Raw genomic sequence first — 20,623 nt, forward strand, 5'->3', positions numbered from 1 at the left:
AGAGGTAATATATCACTTATTTACTCCTTTAATCATTTATTTCGGATTGAAAATAATAACTAATTATTAATTTACAAATTCAATATATTTTTAGGTTCCTTAATCATTTGAAAAAAAAAAGATTACCAACAAAGCCCGGGTGGAAGGTTCCATATGCAACGCTTTTTTGTTAGAGAAAATTTCCAATTTCTGTTCTTTATATTTTGAAGATCATATTGACACAAAAGCGAAAGACTTGGATGTTGGTTTGAATTTAGAATACCATCTAAATTCAAACCTACCCACGTTATTCAATGATGACATGGGAACTACAACCGGGAAATGTATTGAGAGATTCTTGGATGAGAAATAGTTCGAAGAAGCTCACTTTTATGTGCTAAGGAATTGTGAAAAATTGTTAGAGCATTATGAAGAGTAAGTTACGTCTTCTTTACTAAATTCATTCTTAATTATTATGCTTGGCTTAAATTATAAATAATATATAACAAAAATATGTTATTGATATAGGGAGTTTGAGACACATATCAAACTAACATTTCCCGACGTTGTTTCGTCGGATGACGTTTAGAGCAAACGTGACAAAAGTTTTACGCAGTGGTTCAGAAATGAAGTAAGTTATACATTTTATTTAAAATAGACAACTAACATATTGCTTATTTAAGAATGATAAAATTATAACACGTTAAAACATTTCTTATTGAATAGGCTTATAGATTGAAGGATCCTTTAATTAAGACTCTAGCAATGGGTCCTAGTAACATGGTGAGGACTTGGAGACGATATTCTATCAATGGTTATAAATTTCGTGCTTTTAAGAAGAAGGTTGATATTCCGAAAGCTACCTTAAGCAATGGGGTTTGTGTAAGTTCTACAGAAGGGTTGGACTACTATGGAATTCTAAATGAAATAATTGAGCTTGCTTATTATACCGGTCCAAGGATTTATAGGGTCATATTGTTTAAATGTGATTGGTTTTATAATTCTCCACAAGGACTCAATATCCATAAGGTTTACGGACTTGTAGATGTAAACCAAGCAAAGAGACTTCGTGGACATAATCCTTTTGTGTTAGCCTATCAAGTCGATCAAGTTTGTTATTCTCCTTATCCAATCACTAAGCAAGATAATCAATGGTCTGCGGTTTTTAAAATCAAGGCTAGATCACATGTCGACGCTCTTGTTAAAGAAATTGACTTTCAAGAAGATGTTGATGTTGTCAATGATCATTCCATTTCACCAATTTTGGTGGAAGACATCCGGAGTGAAGATGAATACGAAGTGGTTATAAAAAGCGGCGAAGAGGATGAAGATAATGATGAAGAAAAAAGAAGAGGGAGAAGAGTGGGAAAATGAGGAAGAAGTGCACGAAGTCGGAATGCTTTTTTCAGGAGATGAAGCTCTTTTAATTCGTAGTAATTTTATTCAGTTTTTTTGGTTAACAATAATGTTAATCCATTTGTGTAAAACTATGATCTTTATTTTGAGTTACGGTTAATTTTAAGACAATTTATTGTGTGATTTATTTTTGTTGACTTTCTTGTGTGATTTAGACATATATTGCGTTATGTATCACATATTTGACTAACAATTTGGAATGTTTATAGTTAGTAATTATGGTAGGTCGTGGCATAATGAGACGGATGTTTGGAGGTGGTAGTCGTGCACGACGTGACCGGGAGGAGGAGCAGGAGGTAGAGGAGAGCGCTACTGACCACACCACGGCGGCGGCGGCGACGAGAGGACATGCAAGTTGTTCTATCAGAGGATCCTGCCAGAGGATCCTGGTAAGTAATGCTTTCCTTTTTTATTTTTTATTGACTTTCTTGTATATTATTTAAATAATGACGCATTTCAAAATACTACCCATTATAGTCCATATTTTTCAAAATCCTATATATTATACTTTGAAAATATAAGTATAATATGTGATATTTTGAAAAATATCAACTATAATAGGTCACATTTTGCAATTTTTCCTTTAATAATTTCATTTTAAATCACCTGATCTAATTTATGTCATTTATTTCAAGGTGGGAGGACAAGCCGATCCGCGAATATTTGACCAAGTCATTCACTCATACGTACGTGGAGTACGTCACCAATTGGAGTGAGATGACTCTTGAGCAGCGAGAGAGGATGTGGCAATATTTTGAGGTTAATTCTTTAATAATATTTTTATTCTAATAATAATTTAATTCTTTAATAATATTTTTATTTTTTAATAATATAATTAAATTTATTTATCTACTAATAACAATTCATTTTTTTTAATTTCAGGGTAGTGTTCGGGCTGACGAACCAGGATATCCCCTTAGGACTGAGTGGGAGAGCCGGATCAAGAGGCGTATTACCCAGTGTATCACCCATGCCGTCATCGCAAAGAAAAAGTCGGAGTGGCTTACCGTCACAAATTGGGAGAAATTGAAGAAAAGGCCAATAGAGAATCCCGAATTTGCTAAAACTTCAAAGTCGGGATCGAAAGATGGGAAAGTATTAACAACCCACACTCTCGGAAGGAAGAATGCAGTTTTGGCTTTTAAGGAATTGGTAAGTACATTTGAGTTCCCAAATTTATAAAATTTCTTATTTCATTAAAGTATTTATTTTTAGTGTATTTCATAACTTTGTTTTCTCATAACAAAGAATTAACGATTATCGATCTATAATACGGAGTAATATTTTTTTCATATAATTTTTCAGTCTTTGAAGCCACACCGTACAAGCTCATGGAGAAGTTCAAGAAAGATAAGCATGGCAACTGGATTAACCCTCGAGCAGAAGAGACCGATGTAAGTTTATTTAATTAGAAAAATCGATTTAATTGTTATTTTATAAATTAGTAAGGTATTATTCAATTTAAATTTTAACCAACACTTTTTTCCTACTTATTACTTTTTCAGGTTGGTTACTGTCGACTTATGAACCAGCCAATGCCCGAGGGAGTGGAACCAAAACCGGATTCACTCGGCCCCGATCGGGGTGGCATGTACCCGATCGGGGTTTGCTTGCTCTCGGATTTTTACGTTATGCCCCTATTTCACTATAAATAGGGGTCTTAATCCGTCACTGTAGGACATTTTTCTTACATCATTTTTCACTCTTTTAGCCTTAAGCACACAAATTCTCTCTTAGTTTTCATATTAGTTTTAATATTGTTAAGCATTTGGTTGTGTTAAACAATTTACATTTGGTTAAGCTTTTGGTTCTTATTTCAATAAAATCTTTCCTGTGAAGTTCATTTGGGGTTTTTTATTCTCGTTCAAGCTTCAAGTTCTTGTATCATTAATTTCGTTTCTAGTTTATTACGTTATTGCATCTTCCATTATTGTTAATTCACGATTTACAATTTAGTTACTAGCATTTCATATTAGTTTGTTATCACATTTTATTACCAAGTTTATCATTAGAATTTCCTTACTATATTTCTCATCATTAGTAATCTCACTTTCCATATGTTGTCATTACTTAGTTTATTTATAATTTATACAATTTCATTTAGTATATTTACATTATTAGCATGTTTATTATTTCATACATTGTTGTTAGTTTCATTTTCAATATGAGTGAGTAGTTCCTTTTGTTTAGGGATTAGGGAAGCCATGCATGATTAATATTTGTAAATGTAAAATTAGGTTAATGTAATATTGTCTATTTGTTTCTATCAGATGTTTGCATCGACATGATTAATCTTTGTTTAGTGGCCATATTCATCGATTAAGTTTGTTAATTCGTTCTATAAGTCGAGAGGCACGGAATCGAATTAGATTAAGCATGTGTTAGTAGGACGACCTAGTCATAACGAGAGTTCTCTAGGACCCGGTGTAACACCCCCACATACCAAAGTGCTTACCAAGAACCACCCTAGCATGAGAAATTGTTACCATCTCGGTTGCCCGAGGATAGTATATAAAAAAAACCATTCCACAACATTTATTAAAGTATAATGTTTAAACGATTACAATGTCTTAAAATAAAACCAAATGAAAGTGTATATGAATCTCAACAACTGAAATCAAAACAGCTAAACCCGTAACAGCGGAAGCTAGACTCGAAGTGATGACATCCCATCTCGTCCCCATAACTAATGATAACCATCACCTGTCACAATCTGCTCACCATCCCCGAATGGATCACCACAGTTTTACAAAACAACAATGAGGCCAGTTCACTGTATAAATAAGATAAACTATACAAAAGCAATGGCAGCTATTTCGCAACCGTTCCACATTCCCAATCATGTCTCAATACTGACAACACATTAGGTATGTATTCCTGCCAGTGGGGGACCGCAGCCTTGACCACCTAAGCCCCACTCATCACAACGAGTAACAACTCATGTTTCTTAATGAGCACATCACCTCTTATGGCGGGTTCCACAAGGGGCGAATCAAGAATGTGAATCCACTCCCGCAAGTGACTCCACTCAGCCGAGGACGCACCTCACCATCATCATCAATCCACCACAACTCAACAATTAGGCATACAATTCAACAACACTACTTATCGTATTAATTAAATCACATCATCACAACTTAAATCAATTATACAATCAACTGAGTAGGAAAACCCTACCTTAGCACATATCCGATTACGAGTCAACACAGGAACCTAGAATTGCTCTTCTACAAATTCTCCACCTAACAACAATCATAGAATCCAATTACCACATGAAATTATCCCCTTCCCCAATTCCCAATACTAGGGTAAAACCCTAAAAGACAAAACTGACAAAAGGTATAAGACTAGTGACTTACCGACACAATCGACGCAATAGAGAAATGAACAAGGACTCACGAACAATCAAGATCTTGGAAGAGATTAGAGATTATTAGAGTACGTAGAATGTTTTAGATTTTGGTAAAAATGAAAAGTGAAATTGTTAATCGTAATTTATAACTCTAATCCTCTTTAATCAAACCGCGAAAATAATTACCGTCAGACCGGATACTCGGTCGAGTATAGAGAATACTCGGCCGAGTATTCCCTACTAGGAAGAGTATTCCTGGACAGTAGCCTGACCAGAAACACACGACGCATTACTCAGCCGTGTAAGCCATATTCGGCCGAGTAACAGAACTTAGAAAAACATGGCATTACAGTCTTCCCTCCTTAAAAAGAACTTCGTCCTTGAAGTTAATACCATACAAAAAAAACAAACATTCAACACAACGCTAACCGATCAAAGACGACAACACAAACTACCCAAATGTATCAACAACTCTAACACTACATGACAAAACACTCAACTCGAACTCGAAAGATGACAAAAACACAACTATGTTAACCTCAACTAACTCAAACAAGCATGCGACCATCTCCTACCCTCCTTAAAAGACAACGGTTATGTCCCCGTAACCAAACATACCTGATCGAAAAGGTGAGGAAAATGCTTTCTCATCGACTCCTCTGGTTCCCATGTGGCCTCTTCCATATTGTGATTTGACCAAAGCACTTTTAGTAAGACGGTCTCACTGTTCCTTTTTTTTGCGCACTTTCCGGTCGAAGATCTCTTTGGGAACCTCCGCATAAGTTAGAGACTCATTTAACTCTATGTTCTCAATCTCAAGCACATATGATGGATCGCTCATATACTTCCGAAGTTGCGAAACATGAAACAGATTGTGCACCCGAGCAAGCCATGGTGGTAAAGCTAGCCGGTAGACTACTTCACCTATGCAGTCTAGGATCTCATACGGACCGATAAACTTCTGGCTCAACTTCCTTTTCTTGCCAAACCTCATCACCCCTCGAATAGATGACACTTTCAAAAGGACCTTGTCACCTACTGTGAACTCAATGTCCCTGCGGTGAAAATCTGCATAACTCTTTTGGCGATCTTGAGCCGCTTTCATCTTTTGATGAATCATGCGAACTCGCTCAATCATATCCTGCACCATCTGTGGTCCTAAGACCACTGTGTCAGCATTATCATCCCAATATATCGGAATCCTGCACTTTCTGCCATACAAGGCCTCAAACGGTGCCATCCCAATCCTGGTGTGATAGATGTTGTTCTATGAAAACTCGATCAAGTCCAGCCTATCCTCCCAACTCCCATCAAACTTTATGGCATAAGCCCTGAACATATCTTCAAAGGTCTTGATAGTCCTTTCAGTCTGACCATCTGTCACAGGATGAAAAGCTGTACTCATCTTTAAGGTCGTTCCTGTAACACCCCCGCACACCAGGATGCCTTACCAAGGACCATACCAAGGTATAAAGGTGTCACCCTCTCGGTTTCCCGAAGTAGTAGATCAAATAGACAATAATAGAACATTGTTAAAACATTAATGTGGCCTTTACAACGTAACTTGATACAAACACTTATACAAAAGAGGAATACTACTATAATTCATTATACAGCACTTCTAGATTGGTAGCGTGATAACTCGATCCCTCCCATCCTAGCAGCCACAGGGCAAAAACCAACTGTACCTGCTAAGTAGGGGAGTATGGATCAGATATCTGATCCGAAACCGATTTCGGATCGGATATCCGTATCCGAAACTCACAAATTTCATTATTCGATATCTGATCCGAAACATTCGGATATCCAATTTTTAGTATTCGAAAAGTTCGGATCAGATATCCAAATATCCGTTACCTATCCGAAAAAATCAATTTCGGAATTCAAAACGATAATTTTTATTACCTTTTAATATCCAAAACGAATTTAATATCCAAGATAATTTTCATTATCAATTTCAGAATTCAAAAACATTAATCAATTATAAATTAAATATTCAAGTGTGTTGAATATGAACAATCAATACACGCTCAACACGGATGGTGATTCGATTGCTGAACTCTGGTGGTCCGCGGTTGCTGGGCTCGGTCAATTGGTGATGATGAGCTCGGTTGATGCGGCGTCGGCGTTCGGAACACAGAGCAACTTGTTGACTTGTTGCTGCTGACGACGGAGTCAGGTCTTCTCCTGGTTGCAGATGTAAGACGGAGTAGCGATGACGCCTGAATTGCTCGTGATTGATTTTGTTGTTGCTCGTGATTGGTTTTGTTGCTCAGTCGGTGGTTGGGTGGGTGAGATGCTGATGGGATGGTGGTTAGTGATGACAGAGATGAGAGGAAGGAGATGAGGGAGGCAGATGGGGAACAAAGTAAAGAGGGATTGAGGGATTGAATTTTTAGGGTTTTGTATTGGGTTGGGTGATAAGGCTAAAGTCGTATCACCTTAATCAAAGTAAACCTAAACTACTACTAACAAGATAGCTAGTGGTAAGTCAGGGTCGAATCCACAGGGAGGCGGTGATTATCTAGTTTGTTTATATTTAAATCCGTCTTAAGTTAACCAATTTTGGGGGTTTGATTATTTGTATGCTAATCAACTAATTGCAAGTAAAATAAAGATGATAAACAATAATATTAAAAGTCTAGGATTTCCGGTTCACTAGGTCAATTATATGGGGTCTATTAATCAATTGCTAGATCTACCAAGCTGTCTAAGGTCATAAGATCGGTCGACTCTATTATGCCCTTTAGATCGATTCTAACATGCGGTCGCTATAATTAGATACAATCTATTTGATTATCGCAGCCTATATTAATTCTAACCCGGTCGGCGAAAGGATTAATTTGCTACACTAATTAACAACTCAGGCCTAAGTTAATTAACTAGAAGAAGAACAATAATCAAACGGCAACTTAAACGATTTCACTAGCAATTAATCAATTTCCCCTTTCTAATTAACCTAGATCCCCTTCATCCTAGATGAGGAATTTAGCTACTCATACTAATTATAATAACAACAATAATAATAATTAAAGACATGATTAAGAATATGCAACAAGAATAACAATTGAAGAACATAAACTTGAATGATTAATTACTAAGGAAATATTAGTACCGTAGTAGGGAAAGATTAAAGCTAGCAAGAGTATATAGCCGTCTCAATGTAAAAATAAAGCATAATAACTTAGGGTACGAGTTTTGGTATTTATAGCAATACATAACCGACTTAAGGAAAGTTGCGGGAATTATAAAACTGGAAGGTTCCTCGATCGAGTCGAGAGTGACTCGATCGAGGCACCAAAGTTCAAGAACACCCAACTCTCGACATTGCGAAATTTAGTTGATTAGGTTGGTTCCTCGATCGAGTCGAGAGTGACTCGATCGAGCATGAAGTTCCTCGATCGAGCCAAGGTTGACTCGATCGAGGCACCAATTTCCTGCTTCGCGCACTGAACTTCAAACGGCCGTCATTTCTTCGTTACTTGTGAGAAACAAGCGATTTTCGCGGCGTTGGAAAGCTAAGAGGATAAGCTTTCACCTCCAATTGGAATCACTTGAAAATATATTGTAGAACTCGAGATATGGCTCTTCAAAGTAGGCACTTGTAATAAGAAGCTCTTTTCTTCGTGTTTTCTTCTTAACTTCTCTTCCTTCGTTCTTATGGATTCTCGTGCCATGCTTCGTGTATCCCTTCATGCCCACTCCACGATGCTCATTTCATTCCTTTGCTCCTCAAATGCATCATTCCTGCATCAAACATCAAAAGGCGGAAGTATCGACATTCTAACATAAAAGGCATGTAAATGATATAAACTAGCACGAAAACCCTATCAAAAGCAATTAAGGGGAGGCATAAATATGTATATAATTATGACTCATCATTGGGTGAATGGGCTTTATTACGTCAAAAACAAAGACCCACATCCATCCAAACAACCAAAATGAATGTTTTTTTACTTTTGGTTTGGATACCGGATATCCGAAATTTTGAGAGCTGATATCCAATATTTGATCCGTATCCGAAAGTTTCGGATCGGATATCTGATCCAAATTGCTTTTCGGATTGGATATCCACTTTTTCGGATCGAATCCAGATCAGATATCGGATCAGTTCGGATAATCGGTTTATTTGCTCAGCCCTACTGCTAAACCAACTGTTCACCATCCCCGAATGTATCACCACAGTTTTGAAAACATAACACGGGGTCAATTACTGAGCAATCAAAATAAGACAAGCACGATAAATAACCAGCTGATCATCCACCAACCCCGGTCACCCGACCTCACACAGTAACTGACTACACACCAGAGAGTGTAGCCCTTCCAGATTACCCATTGCAACAGGTAATCCTCACCGCCAGTGGATGACCGCAGCCCATCCCCACCTAGTCCAACTCATCAATGAGCGACTAACAATCCATGTCCCTTAATGTGCACATCCCCTCCCGTGACGGGTTCCACGGAGGGCGAACTAGGGTGTGAAGCCACTCCCGCAAGTGACTTCACCACAAACACACACACACAGCATCACAGCTGCCACAACACCATAACCGTCGCAACACACCCACACCAACATCATCACCACAACACTCAACCTCCGATGATCAGCAGATGACAATAATTACAACAAACACAATCTTAAATCAATTGACAGTAACCTGAGTAGGGAGACCCTACCTCGTCGCAAATCGTGAAACACATCCATACATAGCCAAGCAAGCCTCCAAAATGCATCCTATAACCATAGTCATCCCCTATTATATAGCTATTCTCAAATCTATCAAAGAAGACACAAGGCAGAGACTTACCTAATAACACGCATCGACGCCGTTGTAGACAACAACCACGCACGCAACCTTCCTAAGTGAATCCCGTCTTTCCCCATGGTGGAGGTGTAGGCTACCTTATGAGAGTGTATAGAGATAGGTGTGATAGGAGAGAGATTGGCAGGCTAGGGTTAGAGAAAGAGAAACTGTCGAAGAAAATGAGGAAATGAAATGAATCTCGCGAACTTGCGTTTTATATTAATACGTCGACAGCAGCACCGAGTACTGGAGTACTCGGCCGAGTAGGCTCTACTCGGTCGAGTATAGGCGATACTCGGCCGAGTAGCCTCTGGTTGGTTGAGTAAACAAATCCTATAAGGCTCATGTTACAAGCCCGATCCCTCACCCGTTCCTCCCTACGGTCTATCTTGGTCAACAGGGTCGATCAACAGAGTCCTTGAATATCCTGGGTATTAAAGTCTTCCCCCCTTAAAAAGAACTTCGTCCCCGAAGTTCAGCCCACACGTCACTCACCACAAACTTTGGCCATCCTTGATACTACCACCACACCACATTATTCAAACAACAATCATACCATCACAACTATTCTTCCATGTATTATCGGCCAACAACTATCACACACAAAACTTACGGGAAATAATCCCATCATAAATTCATAGCAAAATACGTTCTTATCCCATACCACATGTCTTTCATCTACCATCTTAGTACAAGAAACACAACGACCAGTAACGATACACAACCACAAAAGTACACGTCCCACACACCCCTACAGAGTTGTTCAACGTACGTTCATATCACTTAAAATATAACATCGATACAACTTCAAGGAAACGTAAATGTAACTTCAATAACATGTAACATGAATGTAATTCCGAATACTAACATACATATCATACATGTGATTTCAAGTATTACAGACATAATTTCATCATTTGTTTCCGCGACATTACTCTTCCCCTCTTAAAGGAACTTCGTCCCCGAAATTCACCACTAACCACTTCCCGTACCCACAATTAACACCTACATCATAACTGTGACATTACTCACAAACTGTAAATGACCTTAATTCATGTTACAAAACTTGATCTACGACATTACACACTTGTGTACATAGCAACAGAAAGTGACGGCAATTAAGTGTTCTCTATACATCTAAAGATGTTGTTATCAAATGATAACAGCTTTATTCATTATCTGTTATTTTAGTCGCATACTGACCACCAGTTTCACTCATCCAGTTGGACCCGTTATAACTGTAACCAAACATTGACACCACGAAAGGTTACATTAAATAACCAAACATATATACGTATAAAACTTGTGACAGCTACAACACTTTCCTTGTTGTTGCGTTAACATTCACCTATCATATATAGACTCATGCAGCACCTTGAACAAGTGAAGTTCCTTCATTTCAACCACGGCAATATGACTAACTTTCAAAAATCGATATGTTATCCAAGCACATACGCACCTGTAACGTGATCATAGCCCATTTTTGGACAATGGATTACGCTAAGCGACACTATAAAGCACCCACACACTCCGTCATACAAATGTTCACATAAATCTTACAATTCGTAATTATCAAACACATATGGTCCCTGTAACAGTAATATTAGGCCGAGTATAAATGGCTACTCGGTCGAGTATAATTGTATACTCGGCCGAGTAAGCTCTACTCGGTCGAGTTGTGACAGGCAGAGAGCTTTTGATGCAGTTCTCACAATGCATTCACGAATTCACCTGCAACCAAACTCACTACTACAATACCAAATATAACTAAATCCAACACGTCTCCACACGATAAGCTAAACATAAGTAACGGCCTTATAGCCGATTACAGTCATCCAACAGTAAGAAATAAATCTGGAAAATAAACATCCAACACAAAAGAAACCAATCCAGGAAATACAACAAAAGATCAAAAGCCCGGACCCTCCTCCATGTTATCGTCATCACCTGCGCCATAAGTACCTGCACCTGAGCTACCTGCTCCTGGAAAACCTGCTGCTGAGTAATCCCCTCCTAGCTGGCTGCCGTAGTTGGCTCCCCGCGGTCCCGCGAGGCAGCCAAACTCTATCTCCTCCGGTGGTCTCCAGAAACCAGGATCAACTCCGTAGCTGTAGAAGACTCCCGTGTCCAATACAGGTCCTCTCCACCAGACAGACTGTGCTAGCTGTTCCCCTATGCCCTAGTTATGGGCCATCTCATGCAGGTTGCGGAGCACCAAAGTAGTGGAGATCCGCTCAGACAAGTCACTCGGCTGCATCCTAGGGTCATGCACGGTGGGATAGGGCGAGTAATGGTAAGAGTAGGTGTCGGGGGCTGAGTAGCAAGGCTCGGTCATAACCGGGTCTGCTCTAGACTGTCTGACCCTACGACGCTCACGTGGTGCGGGAGGTGCCTGCTGCTGTCCCTCAGGCACGGTGACCGGCTCAGGTAGGTCCAAAAGAATGGTAGGATCTATCAGATAGGCCTGGGGCTCAGGCCTAGGTATAGCACAGGGTTCCCACTCAGCCAAGTGGTCAACAACAGGGAGATGGGCGAGGTCAGGAAGTACCATCCACATAGATCCCCTCACCCTCCAGGCATAAGACCCATCATCCAACTTCCTCAACCATCTGTTCTGACGCCAATACTGGGTGTCCATGGTAAGAACAGTCTCCACATACTCATCCCCCTCTGGAGGTGGGGTCTCAAAATCAGCCAGACGCTGAGCTAGGCAGGTCACTATGTCCCCGCAAGCAATGTGTCGGGTCTCAGACTGTGCCATGCGCTCCAGACTAGAGCACACTATCCCTGGAGCACTATAATAAAACGGCTTCCTACGGTGCAGGTTAATGTAAGACATAAGTAACATGACTTCATGAGAATTAAGTTTACTCACATCATCTCTCGCATATAACAAACAAGTCATCATCCTCAGGAACACACGAAGGGAAACATGCTGCACATCATTGATCAGCATAGCACTGGCACTAGGGGCAGGTCGGCCGGTCAGAAAAGGAAGGTAAAGAGGGGCACCACTATTCTTATCCACGTCACTCAGGTATCCCGTTCCCTCCTCCTTCAAACCCAGATGGCCCGCAAACTCATCCAAAGTCAGCTCGTGATCCTCATTCATGAGGTGGAAGGAGACGGTCTTCTCCTTCTTATCATACTCGTACGAGCTCAAGAATTCTAAGGTCAGATGGGGGTAGGACTTCTTCCTTAAATGGTATAACCCCTCAATTCCCAAAATCTCAAATATATGAATTATGTCTCCCTTAATCCCCAAGGTCTCTAAAATCTCGGGGTTCACACCCAGTAGGTCGGAAAGGACGCCTCATCAAGGCTACAAAGGCCTTGCGCTGCTTGAAATCAGAGAAAACTACCGATGGATATGCTTCCACCGGTGGAACTACGGGTTCACTGCTTGACTGACCCGTCTCAAGTTGGACGTTAGGACGGGTCCTCTTGTTGGGTAGACCTCTGGTTTTCACCATGCTGCAAAAGACAAGTCTTTAACAAAGGTACTAGGCACACCAGAACTTTACAAAAGATGGATTGTTTTTACTTGTATAAAAATTTTGAGACGAACATTTAAGGAAATTTTCTCAGCAAATCACCAAGTATTTTACTCAAAACACCAATACTTTGCTCAAAACACCTTTACCAACATCAAGAGGCTTAAGACAGTATGATAATCAAACAAAAGATAAGGTATTTCGATTTTAGCAAGACCCTAGAACTCAAAATTCCAATTTAAACCAAGAAATTGCTCTAATAACAGTATAATCGAGGTTTATATACAATTAAATCCAAAGAATAACATGAAGAAGACTTAATTTCAGTTACTTATGATGAAAATTCGAAATCTTAGCAATATCATACCATAACTTTGAAAACAAAGGGATAAATTGAGTTAAAACCTTACCTTGAACTGATTTGTGGCAATCAAGAACAAGTTGAATGTAATACTCCGTATTTATAGTCTTGGGGGTACTCTATAGAGTAGCCCTTACTCTGTCGAGTAAGGGTAAGTGTCGCAGCAAAATAGTTTCTGACCTGTTGGGCACTCGATCGAGTAGCTCGGGCACTCGATCGAGTAGGGGGTACTCGATCGAGTACCTTGGGTACTCGATCGAGCGCCCGGTTTTACGGGGGAGTTTTCGCGGGTTTTGTTAATTATGCGATTAGGGTATTTAAACCAATTCGTCTTTGTTTTAAAACACTTTTACCAAAACCTAAAACCTGTTTAAGAGAGAAAGCAGCAGTTCTTCTTCCTAATCGCATCCTTAACGATTCCGGAGTTCGACGGTCGATTCTCGTTGTTTTTCGTGTTGTTGGATTCCTTGCGTCGAGGGTAAGCTTCTAGCATAATTTTTATAATGTTTTGCTAGTTTTGGTCAAGCCCTAATTTAGGGTTTGGGGATTTTATGAGTAGGAATTGAATAGTAGTCTTTATGTGTTATGTATGATAGGAGGAGAATTCGTAGAGGAGCCGTTTTGAGGCAATTGTTTAGATCGTCTGCGTATTTGCTTTCCGGGTAGGATTTCCTACTCGGTATTAGTCCCATAATGGGATATTGGTGATGTCTTTGTAGTTATTTGTTTGATTGTGATTGTGATTGTGATTGTGATTGCGGTTGGTTGTGATGGTTCTCGAGATGCGTTCTCGGCTGAGTGGGGTCACTTGCGGGAGTGATCTCACGCCCTAGTTTCGCCCTTCGTGGAACCCGCCACGAAAGGGGATGTGCACATTAATGATACAGGGTTATCGCTCGTACGATGAGCGGGGCTTAGGTGGGAACGGCTGCGGTCCCCCATGGTGGTGGGTCCAAGTGGACGGTCGGTGTTGAGATGATGATGGGAGTTGGTGTTGTGTGTATGTGTGTGATTCATTTGTCTGTTTGCCTTATTGTTATTATCTATTTTGGTTGTGTGATTAGTCGACCCGGTGTTGTTTTGTAAAAACTGCGGTGATCCATTCGGGGATGGTGAGCAGATATTGAGCAGTATAGAGATGGTGCTGGATAGTGGGGATGGCCACGACATGACGATAGAGTCTTCCACTGTAGTTTAGTATTTATTTACATTTCATTTGAGAAACGATTAGTTGGAATAATGTATTGTACTTTCGATTGGTTTGAGGATTGTAACTTATTCATTAAATTACTTATAATAAATGTTGTTTCTATTTTGTCTATTTGATTATCATACCTCGGGCAACCGAGATGGTGATGTCTCCATACCTGAGTGGTCCTGGTAAGGCACTTGGAGTATGGGGGTGTTACAAATGGTATCGAGCGACGATCCCAAAACTCGTAACCAATGAACTTAATGAACATAGGGAGTCAATTAAAATGAACCCGGGGTAAAAGTCGTAGGAGCTAGTGCAAAGGCTTGGGAGACGTCCTAAAGTCGCAAGGGGTCGCCCTACAGCTTTGAACCGGTCACGTGGGGTAAATATGTGTTGAGTCATGTGTGTGCTTAGTAACTTATGTAACAATGTGATGGAATGTGATGATGGATGGATGTTTAAATTGAAAGTTGATGAGATGAAAGGAAGGTGATGATATATATATAAACATTGTTGATAGCATACGGAATTTTTATAACGTGGCAATTAATAGCATGAATGTTATGATGTAATGTGATTTTATAAAGTTATCATGTTAGTATATGACGTAATATGCGGGTAGCTTTTACGTATTAGTAATACTTGATCGAGTAAGACTGACTCGATCGGATAGGTTTTTGGCGAAATTGAGTCAGAATCGCGTTTTGGGGCACTCGATCGAGTAACTAGGGTACTCGATCGAGTAGGGGGTCACTCGATCGAGTAGCCTATATACTCGATCGAGTGGGTTAGTGTGAGAAAGTCCGTTTGGTTCTGGAGTTTGGGTACTCGATCGAGTACATAGGGGCACTCGATCGAGTAGCCTGTCACTCGATCGAGTGGGTTTGGGTACTCGATCGAGTGGGTTCTGGGCATCGTGTTTTCGTGTTTTGAAGTTTAGTACGTATGTTCATATCTACCCTTTCTTATATATGTTTAGTTTCAAGATGCCGCCCAAGAAAAATGCCTTGTACGCTAGAGCAGAGCTTATGACTACGGATGACATCGTTAAGATGTTAGAGCACCAGGACGCTCTTACTGAGACCCTGAAGAGAGTGAATGAGGACAAGGATAAGAGTAAGGAGAAGGAGGTTGACCATGCTAAAGTCAGCCTCTATATTGCGAGGTTTAACCCGAAGGAGTACAAGGGAGTTGAGGAGCCTAACCGTCTTGATAGTTGGCTGAGGGAGATGGAGAACATACTAGATTTAGTCCCTTTGTCCCGATGAGATGAGAGTGGATCAGGCTGCATTTTATCTGAGGGAGGCAGCTGGCAAGTGGTGGGATTCAGTGAAAGTAAGTGCCAAGGAGATATATACCAACCAGGAGTTACCTGCTATACCTTGGGAGGAGTTCCGTAGGGCTGTGAGGAAGGAGTTTGTGCCGGAACATGTGAGGAGTAAGTTGAGGGAGGAGTTTGATAAGTTTAAGATGATCGCTTTGAGATGTCCGTGGCTGAGTATTACAGCGAGTTCAATGAGAAATCTAGATATGCGAGAGGACATGGGTTTGAGCGATGAGAATTTGGCCTTGAGGTTTGAGAGTGGACTAACCACGAAGATTATGGACAAGTTACCCGTGGGAGTCCTCACTGATGTAAAGGAAGCGTATGAGAGGGCTGGGAGAGCTGAGAGACTAGTGGAGATGGCGCAGGAGAGGTCGGGTGGTGAGAAGAGGAAATCGGAGAGCGAGGGTGGTGGCCAATCTAATTACAAGAAAGGCAACCACAATCAATCTAAGGGGTTTTCTTCTGGATCCGGGTTTAGTCTTTGGAACTTCCTTTGGGAGAGGTCGTGGGAGTGTGAGCAACAGTGGGGAGTGACTGCTTTGGGTGTGGTGGCGTAGGCCACAAGAGGCATGAGTGCACGAGTGCACCGGGATCTTTCGAGAGACCGCACGAGCTTCGCGAGCAACAGGCCGGGCTGGATCATGGCCAAACCGAGGAGGCCGAGCTACAGAGTGGAGGCAACCGCAACGGCGGTAATTCTTATCGAAGACACCGACGAACAACAACAATCAAGGGTCGGGTGCTAAGCCGACCGCATCGGCTAGTAATCTTGTCCCGGGAGGTGGGCGCGAAGACCGATGGCAAGTTGTTCATGATGGAGAAGAAGGCGGTGAGGAGGATGCGCATGTTATCAGGTACATTCCTTGTTAATGGTATTCCTACGTTTGTTTTGTTCGATTCGGGGCTTCTCAGTCGTTTGTGTCTTCGAGTCATGTAAAGCGGTTGGGTCCGAGAGTATATGAGTCGGTTAAGGAGCAAGTTTTCATACCCTTGGTGAGTCCGTATCGTGTGGGAGGTTGTTTAGAGATGTATCTTTAATAGTTGGGCAAGTCGATTTCCCTGTAGACTTGCTAGAGTTTCCTTTTAATGGTTTTGAGATGATAGTTGGGATGGATTGGTTAGGAAAGTATAAGGCTAAGATAGACTGTCATCAAAAGAAAGTGCCCCTAAGAGGTCCTAAGGGTGTTAGTGTGTCTTACCGTGGGTTTTTAGTCAAACCCAAGGTTAAGTTGATTCATTTGTTACCTTGAAGTCTTATCGAGGAAGGGATGTCCTTTGATCCTGTGCCATGTGAGAGATGATCGGATAGCGAGTCCAACAGTTGATGAGATACCCGTGGTGGGAGAGTTTGCGGATGTCTTTCGGAGGAGATTCCGTGGTTGCCACCGAAGAGGGAGATAGATTTCACCGTTGAGTTGAAGCCAGGGACGGGGCCAATCTCTAAGGCACCGCACCGTATGGGTCCTAAGGAGATGGAGGAACCGGAAGCGGATTGGACGATTTGATAGAAAAGGGTACATTAGACCGAGTGTATCGCCCGGGGGAGCACCGATTCTGTTCGTGAAGAAGAAAGATGGGAGCTTGAGGTCCGTGCATAGATTACAGGAGCCGAACGTGTGACGATAAAGAACAAGTATCCTTTGCCAAGAATAGATGACCTGTTTGATCAGTTGAGTGGTGCAACAGTCTTCTCTAAGATTGATTTGAGGTCGGGGTACCATCAGGTGAAGATTAGAGATGTGGATATACCGAAGACGGCTTTCACGTCGAGGTATGGCCACTATGAGTATGTGGTGATGCCGTTTGGATTGTCTAATGCGCCGGCAGTGTTTATGGATTTGATGAATAGGATCTTGACGTTCTTGGATCGATTCGTAGTGGTGTTTATCGATGATATCTTAGTCTATTCTAAGACTAAGGAGGAGCATGAGGAGCATCTGAGGATCGTGTTGCAGACCTTGAGAGATCATGAGTTGTATGCTAAGCTGTCCAAGTGCGAGTTCTGGTTAGAGGAAGTTGCTTTTCTGGGGCATGTAATCTCTAAAGATGGAGTAGCTGTGGATCCGGCAAAGATTGAAGCTGTGACAAAGTGGGAAGCACCGAAGAATGTCGCTGAGGTTAGGAGTTTCTTGGGTTTAGCTGGATATTACAGACGGTTCGTGAAAGATTTCTCCAAGATAGCTAGACCGATGACGGCGTTGATGAGGAAAGAGAACAGGTTTCGTTGGGATGAGAGTTGTGAGACGGCGTTCCAAACCTTAAAGGAGCGTTTGACCCACGGCTCTGTCCTAGCATTACTGAAGGGAGCGAGAATTTCGAGGTTTATACGGGACGCTTCAAGAATGGGTTGGGATGTGTGTTGATGCGAGAATGGTAAAGTAATTGCCTATGCTTCTAGGCGATTGAAGCCTTATGAGGAGAATTACCCTACTCATGACCTGGAGTTGGGTGCAGTGGTGTTTGCTCTCAAGATTTGGAGGCATTACCTTTATGGAGCAATCTTTAAGGTATTTTCGGATCACAAGAGTCTCAAGTACATCTTCACGCAGAAGGAGTTGAACATGAGACAGAGGAGGTGGATGGAGTTGATTGGAGATTATGACATGGAAATCATCTACCATGAAGGGAAGGCCAATGTTGTTTCTTGATGCTTTAAGTAGAAAGAGTGTGCATTCTTATGTACAGCTCTATCTTTGATGAGGTCAGGGGAGGAGGTAGCGAGTTTTGGGATTCATATGATGCGAAAGGAGATGCTATGGGTGATATGACAAGACATATGGAGTTTTATGATGACATTCGGGATAAGCGGTGCTTTGGATCCTAAGATAGTTGAGTGGAGAGTGGAGTAGAAAAAGGGACGGTGTCCCGATTTTCCATTCATACGATGGTAGTTTGAGGTTTGATGGTAGGTGGTGTGTGCCTAATGATGAGGAGTTGAAAAAGACAATCATGACAGAGGCTCATTGCACACCATATTGATTCATCCAGGTGGAGACAAGCTATATAAGGACTTGAAGAACACGTTTTGGTGGCCTGGGATGAAGAAAAGAGACAGTGAGTTTGTGTCCCGTTGTTTGACATGCCAGAGAGTTAAAGGGGAACAGAGAAGACCACAAGGTAAGATTGGTCTTTGGAGGTGCCGAGTGGAAGTGGGAATCCATTTCCATGGATTTCATTGTGGGTTTGCCGAGGAGTCAACAAGGTAACAATATGATTTGGGTGATAGTGGATCGTTTGACCAAGTCAGCTCACTTTGTTCCAATGAAAGATACATGGACTAAGGCACAATTGGCTATGGCCTATCGAAAGAACGTGCTTAAGTTACATGGAGTCCCTAAGGACATAGTGTCCGACAGAGATGCGAGGTTTATATCGAGGTTTTGGAAGGAGTTGCAGGAATCGTTGGGAACGACTTTGAAGATGAGTACAGCATTTCATCCCGCGACAGATGGGCAGACAGAGAGAACAATCAAGACCCTTGAGGATATGTTGCGGGCCTGTGTGATGGATTTTGGTGGTAGCGGGATCGAGGTTGGATTTGATAGAGTTTTCATACAACAACAGCTATCACACCAAAGATAGGTATGGCACCGTTTGAGGCTTTGTATGGGAGGAGATGTAGGAGTCCGATCTGTTGGGACGATAGTGCTGAGGCAGTGGTTTTAGGACCAGAGATGGTACATGAGATGGTAGAACAGATTAAGATGATCAGAGAACGGATGAGAGCACCCCGGGATCGGGTAAGAGTTATGCAGATCTACATCGTCGGGACATAGAGTTTCGGGTTGGGGACAAGGTTCTTTCAAGGTATCTCCGATGCGTGGAGTTATGAGATTTGGGAAGAAAGGCAAGTTAAGTCAGAAGTTTATAGGGCCTTATGAGATCTTAGAGCGAGTCGGGGAAGTTGCTTATCGTTTGGCGTTACAGTGCATTGGAGAGAGTGCACAATGTGTTCCATGTATCACAATTGCGGAAGTATGTGAGCGACCCGTCACATGTGTTAGAGGCAGAGAGCTTAGAGTTGGATGAGTCCCTATCATACCTTGAGGTGCCTAAGAAGATCCTAGACCGGAAGGTTAGGAAGACCAGGAGTGGTGAGACAGTGTTGCTTAAGATCCTTTGGTCTAACCACGAGACTGAGGAAGCTACATGGGAGGCAGAAGATATCATGAAAGAGCGTTACCCTTTTCTCTTTGATCAGGTATGTATGGTTACGAGGACGTAACCTTGTTTCTTTTAGGGGGTAGGAGAGGATCGCGAGAGTTTTTAAGAGCTTTTACACCCTTCTTTTTCATGTTGTGTCGGTATGTTGTCGGGATAAGTTGGGTTAGTGTCATGCTTTACGTCGTGTTTTGTTTGACCTTCGAGTCGGGAGACTTATGGGAGTACCTTTGTTTGGTAGTGGTTTGAACTTCGGGGACGAAGTTCCTTTTAAGGAGGGAAGACTGTAATACTCCGTATTTATAGTCTTAGGGTACTCTATAGAGTAGCTCTTACTCTGTCGAGTAAGGGTAAGTGTCGCAGCAAAATAGTTTCTGACCTGTTGGGCACTCGATCGAGTAGCTCGGGCACTCGATCGAGTAGGGGGTACTCGATCGAGTACCTTGGGTACTCGATCGAGCGCCGGTTTTACTGGGGAGTTTTCGCGGGTTTTGTTAATTATGCGATTAGGGTATTTAAACCAATTCGTCTTT

The 20,623-nt window shown here is 41.6% G+C and overlaps 1 pseudogene; it reads right to left on the bottom strand.

The window, feature by feature from the left end:
- Positions 1-11,383: 11,383 nt before the first annotated feature.
- The window catches only part of LOC141620808 (external alternative NAD(P)H-ubiquinone oxidoreductase B2, mitochondrial-like), a 36,869-nt pseudogene continuing 27,629 nt past the window's right edge, over positions 11,384-20,623 (bottom strand).

Source organism: Silene latifolia, chromosome X (genome assembly GCF_048544455.1).
Source record: "Silene latifolia isolate original U9 population chromosome X, ASM4854445v1, whole genome shotgun sequence".
Lineage (NCBI taxonomy): Eukaryota > Viridiplantae > Streptophyta > Magnoliopsida > Caryophyllales > Caryophyllaceae > Silene > Silene latifolia.